Source organism: Cibotium barometz, chromosome 7, assembly GCF_041138505.1.
Source record: "Cibotium barometz isolate CiBa-2024 chromosome 7, ASM4113850v1, whole genome shotgun sequence".
In the NCBI taxonomy this organism is placed as follows: domain Eukaryota; kingdom Viridiplantae; phylum Streptophyta; class Polypodiopsida; order Cyatheales; family Cibotiaceae; genus Cibotium; species Cibotium barometz.
In genome coordinates, this window is record NC_141052.1 from 35467427 (window position 1) to 35474985 (window position 7559).

Here is a 7559-nt window from a genome sequence, read left to right on the forward strand (position 1 = left end):
ATCGATGAGAGACTTCTTTGGATAGTGATGTGTATGATGCTTACCTTTGTTGCTGGAGTTTTCCTCCCAGATGTTATCCATTAGGAGCTCCTAGTACTGTACTTTTCCTCATAGTTATTTCAGTTTCAGTTAGTTGTTTTTAGCTTTTCTTACACAGACATTGTATCAGATCCACCAATTGTTGTAACCTTTTTGGTCTCATAGGTCATTTTGGCCTTCTGAAGACGTTAATATATCATTTCATTTTCTCTCTCTCTCTCTCTCTCTCTCTCTCTCTCTCTCTCTCTCTCTAGAGAAGAGGATAAGTAAGCAATTGACAAGAGCTCCCTATCTCACACAAGGGAAAGTCCTTTCTCATTAGTTAAGCTATCTTTTATACAACTTACTAAGTGCCTAGGCACCTTGACTTTAGTAACTGACCCCAATCTAAACTATGTATATGTGTGTCTTAGAATTACTAATGTACATCTTGTTATTACACTTGGCTCGATCATTCCTTGTTTATATTATTATAAGCACATTAGAGCAAAAAATTAATAGATAAACATTAAATACTAAAAATGGTCGAGCAAGCTAATTTACAAAGTGATGTTAAATGAATAAACTAATGATGACCATCACTTGTAACTACTCTATTTACATTGAAAAAAAATACTGGTGGGGCCCATCCGAGTCATCCACCAAGTTAATCGTCAAATAAAGTTAACAACTCCCCATGCTTGATGTAGGTCCCATCCTTGGATCTACGTAATGAAAGCAAAGCTGAGGGGTTTGGTCCATGTGTTGATAAAGAAAAAGCTCGGGACTCAAAAGTTGGCCCACCCAGTGTTGATAAATTGTATCACAAATCCATGAAGTAGCCATGTGAGCTACATGGTAATTGTCAACTCCTTGAGCTTTCATCATATTGGAAGTGGCTTGCTGAGGAGGCTACAGACGTCAAGTGCAATACATCAAGTGCAATGTAGGGGCACATGTAAAAACAAGAAAATAGTACCTAATACATGTGCTTGAAAGATGCAAGTACATATATGCTCCACATTAAAAAATAACATGCTAAGCAAGAGAATCATATGGTAGGGTTATTTAGGCGATGGGTTGTACCCTAGGCCAGCACTACCATCGTTGCTTCCCCCCGTCCGTAAACATACTTGAATGATTGCAACAATCCTAGAGGATTGTTCATTTAGGAGCCAAGGTGAAAATGACTTTTTTGCTTTCTAAAAAAAATGAATATTGAATGCTTTTGTACAAAGTATGCTATGCAAGACTCAAAAGCAAGATTATGACATTGACCACAAAGTATGCTATGCAAGACTCAAAAGCAAGACTATGACATTGACCATAAAGTCTTCAGTGACATTAGACGATTATGCTAGTTTCTAGACTAGTGACTCTCTAATGTGCAATGCACTTGAGAAGATATACAATGAAAAAGCAAGACAATGCTTATGGTTGGAAAGCCCATTCGCGACTCTGTGAATGAAATCTTTTTTATGGTTTTATTGGATACATACATGTGTTGTACAAGAAGAGACAAGACTATGCCCTCAACCTAAGAAGATTGTGACGAATCAGACTTTGACTCCAGGACTCGCTTATAAAAACTTTCTGAGACAGAATGTTTCTAGTGAAGATATTGCAAGCTTTTGCAGCTCCATTAAGTATTGAGTGTGCCTAAATGTTTTGTGTAGTCGTGGTTTGGCTATAGCTTTGTATCTATCATGAGTTAGATGAACTTTATTATAGCCATAAAAGTTGGGTCACGAATTTGCCTCCAAGAATAGTAACACTCCCATAGTTACCTGCACATATCTTGTGTAGAAGAGAAGATTGAAGGGTAAAACTGAATTGAAAACACAGCGTGGATTCTTGTCCCTCTTATTTTGCAAAGACTTTCCTAGTCCATCTCCTTGGATAGCATGCACCCCATTTACATGTTTGGAACATGCACTTGCACACATAAAACCTTTGACATATACCCTAGTCATATCTAGTCGGATCCTTGATTTGATACTTGAGCACAAACTACCGATCAATGCTAGAAGGGTTTTCACACCAATTTTCCACACCTGCTTATTTCTACCTATTTGGGGTGAGATATCCTCAATACTATCTCCCATGGGGTTGTTAAAGACCCTTGTCAGATGAGATTAATGGATGGCATTGATCAAAATCATGGCATCTTTTTGGGCTGTCAACAGATAAAGTAAACTCAGACAAGTAAACTACGTCAGCACATCGTGAAGTAAACTAGGGGGTGAGAAACATAGAATATAATGGCTTGAAAACCACATGGTTCCCCATTGCTTGAAGATATAGTGTAGTGGTAAGATGTTTCCAATGGTAAACCAAGGTCTCGAGTTCAAGTCCTCTTTTGTACATAAAATCTTGCTCCAAATTTTTGTAAGTCCCAAACCCAAATTCCCCCTCATCCCATGATGTAAACTATGAAGTAAACTATGATTTGCCAAGTAAACTAGGAAGTAAACTATGCCCGCTTAGCAAATCACTTAGTAAACTACAAAGTAAACTAAGATGAATTTTTTCTCAATTTTTTTGTAGTTTGCTTGGCATAGTTTACTTGTCCGAGTTTACTTTATCCGATGGCCCAAAAAAGGCATTGTGATTTTGATCAATGCCATCCAATGATTTCACTTGACAAGGGTCTTTAAGACCCCGTGGTGGTGGAAGATAGTGCTGAGGGTGAGATACTAGGAACTGAGCATACATGGTAGACAACACCTCGGAATACCCATATAAAAAATTTGGTCTCATTCAAACATGGTAGGGTTATTGGTTATTTTTAGCAGTTCTTGCTAAAATTAGTAGACATTCTTTGGAAACAAGGGTTGAAAAATCCACACTGTGCTTGACTCTCCAAAAATCCCAATCGTCAGTTTCGATGCAATCTAAATAAGTTTCAGGCTCTCCTTTAGAGGCCTTTTTTGGCTTCTTTTAGAGTAGAAGGCTAAAGTTTTTCCTTTAATTTTGAGCTTTGGATTTCGTGGGAAAAGAGAAATTTTAGCAAGGCTATAACTTCTAACCCGAGCCCATTCTAGAAAAGGTTTTACACATAGCTTGTCTATACCCCACGAATCCATGCATATTAGCTCACTTCTCTCTCTGAGATAAGGTTCTAAGAGGTTCAAAAGATCCAGCAAAGAAACTATGAAGTGAGGTCAATTTTCCATGCCTAGATCTAGTACACTCATCTTGAACCTATTTTGGAAAGTGAGCATATGGCTATGCCTAGATCTAGTACACTCATCTTGAACCTATTTTGGAAAGTGAGCATATGGAAAGTGAGCATATGGCTATGCTCCTAGCACCATGTATGAGCATCTTCACACAAAGTTTGAGCCCATTCTGACTACTTAAGTATACTGGCTATTTTTATTATTATTGAGCTTAAATGGGTATATTTGTAACATAATAAACTCATTCAGGATAAGAGCCCCTTGAAAAATAGCTATATCTCATACTCTATGAAGGTAGTCCCCTAGTGGGATAAATTTTTTAACCGGTGCTTTGAAAGTTCTTGCTCTTTCATGGCTAGAAGAAGTTTTTCCAGCCAGAAGAAGCTAGGGATATTGGTTTAGGAATATCCCAAGTCTTGAAGAGCATGTGGGCATTCTCCTAGGTGAAGTCCCCTAAAATTATTATTTTATCAAGTGTTTCTTTTTGACGAAAGTGGTGCTAACCAAAGGCCCCTCCAAGTTTAGAATCATTATGGTAGTGTTTTATGCACTTGAGAAGTGGTAGAGACTTGGGTAGCTCTCGGTTTGGTGGATCAGCTAAAGCTTCTCACACACTCCCACAGTTGGCAGTGGAGTCGACCCAATTAAACTTGAGGAGGTTATGGGCTGAAAACCTCGTTGCAAGTAGAGTCAAGTAGCGAGTGGACTATTTATTTATTTTGAGTGAAGGCTCTTTGGTCTAAGATATTTTGTGGAAGTTGGGACTACAGTTCTCATGAAAGCGCAATATTAGGAGGTGATCTTAACCCCTTTTATAGACCTCCTTTTAGTGGTGAGCCTACAAGATAGACCTTAAGTTGGAGACTGGGTAAGTAAGTCTTTAGAGGCTCAGCATTGACAAGATTTTACATAGCTTATGTGGACCAAAAGTATGTGTATATGGACTCAGAGAATAGAGTCTTCAATATTGTTCCCAACCAAGGGACTAGTTTAAGTCCATATCTAGAAAATCCAAATGTGTTAGAATAGATTGACCTGAATAGATACAGTCAGAAGAAAATTAACTCTTGAAGTGGCACGGGGAGAAGAAGAACTATCTAATAAAAGAAGATCAACTCTTGAAAGAGCTTTAGCAGAGGGAGAAGGAGCCATCTCTAATCCCTATATCCTAAGCCTCATTCATCTGGCTTTGGCTCAACTTCAATAGATGTAAATGCAAAGATAGGGGAGGATGAAGACTCTCTAAAGGATCCTGAGAAATTGGAGCCTTTAGTGGGTTTCCAAAATTCACTTTCTATACCTCGGTGGAAATACCACTTCCAATGGCACCTCCGGCTCCTCATGATTATGTAGTGCTTGATTCCTCATTGGAACGTACAGTGATGGGTATCCTAGTTGTATGGGTGCCATAAATATACTGTACACTAGTAGCTAAATATCTAAAAACATGCACAAGCACATACTCTTACACACACATGCACACACATTTTCTCCTCACCTTGTGCACGCACATTTCCACCTCTTGCATGCATAAAAACTCACGTGCACATACACGTACAAACTTGCACACACTTACACATGCACGTGCACACCCATACACCCACACATGCACGTGCACACCCATACACCCACACATGCACGTGCACACACTCTTACACATGCACGTGCACACCCACACATGCACGTGCACACCCACACATGCGTGCGCCCACACATGCACATGTATGTGCACACACATTTGTACCTCGTGCACGCACACTCACATCATGCACATGCATGTGCACACATTTGTAACTTGTGCACACACACCTTGTGCAGGCACACTCGGGTATCGTGCACATGTATGTGCACCCACATTTGCACCTTATGTATACACATGCACGTGACACACACTTGCACATGCACACGCACATGCACGCATGCCCCACAGGCCAACGATAGGTTTAATATACGTGCTCCAGAGGGAGATTGATGGGTGGTTTTAAAATGTAACTTTATTTCAGAATAAGACCGGACTCCAAGAATATTGTGACTTGGAGAGATGGGTTGTAGCCTGCCACTTTTAAAAGCCTCCATTCAGACCATCCATGTGGCTTACCCACAAGATATCTCTATGGACGAGGGCACAGGAGGCCTTTACCTTTTTCCAAGCCATAAGCTTGAAGATGAGGAGGATGACCTTGATGAGTTCTCAAAAGGAGCACCAATCCTTTGGAGAAGAAGCCTTGTATGCCCATTAAGCCCTCTCTTCAAATAGTTTGGGCAACAAACCAAATCCCCTAAAGCCAAACCCACCCATCTCTCCATCCGTCCCAACTCTAACTCCTACCCATAAACCTCCCGTCAAGCTATCCGCATCATCTTCCATGGGCATCGACCACTCAACCCCAAAGCCTCGACCTTCTCAACCAACTACCTCAATCTGGCTGACGTTTTCACCACAAAGGAGCCGCATCTCTCAGCATCATGCTTCCATATGTGCTTTAACTCCAATTTATTACCATCACAACCTTAATCTAGTTGATGTTTTCACCACAAAGGAGCCTTATCTCTCAACCTCATGATGTGAGATTAGGACATACTCTCATGTCATGCTATGAAGATTCGGACTGCCATCTCCCAATTCCAATCATTGTATGGGGGTCCTGATTCTCATCATTCCATCAATCACTGGGTGCAGACTATTTCTTATACCAACCACGTAATGTTGAAGGGTAAATGCTCCTACCATAACCAATGGAGGCCCATCTTGTTACATGCCGCCTCTTGACACACTGCCTACTACCACCAGGCCTACCTAAATCTTTCCACCATTTTCCCCCCCATTTGGCTACGGATCAATCCCGAATCATACCCCACGTACTTGGGTTGATGTAAGGACATGGTCACCATTAGGAAGGGGGCTAGGTTAACCACTCTTCTATAGGTCAACATGGTTTTACCCACTTGACCTACCCTAAGGTGCTTTGCCATCTTACCTTCTCGAATGGGTACTTATCTTTTGTAAGATAATACTAGAATATATAAAGCAGCCTTACCACGTGCTTAATGTCATGCCTCCACATCTAGGTGAAGAGGCCTTCTCCCTATCGGCAACAAGGATCATTCTGGTGTAACAAAACGGTGAAGACGCGATGAGCTAGCACCCACATAGGGAAGTTACACATTGCGGCTTTAAAGTAAGGCCCATCAACACATGCTTCGACAAGGCTAAGGTACGCTCTTGACTTGAACATCTCTCATTTGAACACTCCTTAATGTTGCTCCTCTATTTTATATGTATCCAAAAATTTTAGTATGTTTCTTCTAGTTACTAAGAAATTAAAGAAATACAATTACAATGTTGTATCATCTAAATGTAAGTTTTTCTTGAGCACATCAACGTGTTATGATCATCTTGCTATCCTTCTAATTTGACATATTAAATAAAGAAGACTTAAACTCACACATTTTATGTAAAACAAGCCACCTAATGCCAATAGTCAAGGATGGTTCCACTAGTTCAAAAGATTAATCTCCTTGCTAATTAATCAAATTTATTATAATCAAATATCGAGTCATTATTTAATTATGGTCATGATTTCATAGATATAATTTTTTACGATATCACTTAAAAGGACAAGTAAACACGTAAGTTTCTTTAAGTCGACAAAATAAGCTGCAAATCATCAAAACATATGGTTTTGCATGCCATGTGCAATTACACTCATATGTTTTATGAATTCTGCTAGTCAATTAAATGAGTTTCCAAAGACCAAAACACAAAACATTGCATGTTGTATAGAATTCTCACAATTACATTTTATTCACTAATTGCGAAAAATATTACATGATAAATATAAAGAAGCGTGATGGTTTTTTCTTTCAACAAAGCTTCTATATATGTAAGCACATAAGTAAAAACGTTTCTCTCCTTGGAGTGTCTCCACATAGGGCGTGGAAATGCAATATGGTGCTCATTGAAAGGGTTGAGCAAGAATAACTTCACAAAGGCTCAATGGAGCATTGTCAGTATAGGCTCAAATGAAACACTTAAAAATATATTGAGCATAATCATCACTAGTTCTAAGGGTTGAGCAAGATAACTTCACAAAGGCTCAATTAGGCATGTCAAGTACACTGAGCATTAATCCATCCATATAGGCTCAAATGGAACACTTAAAAATATATTGAGCATAATCATCACTCATTGAAAGGGTTGAACCAAGAATAACTTCACAAAGGCTCAATTAGGCATGTCAAGTACATTGAGCATTAATCCATGTAGGATCAAATGGAACACTTCAAAATGCATTGAGCATTAATCCATAAGGGCTCAAATGCAACACTTCAAAATATATTGAGCATCACACGCTAAGA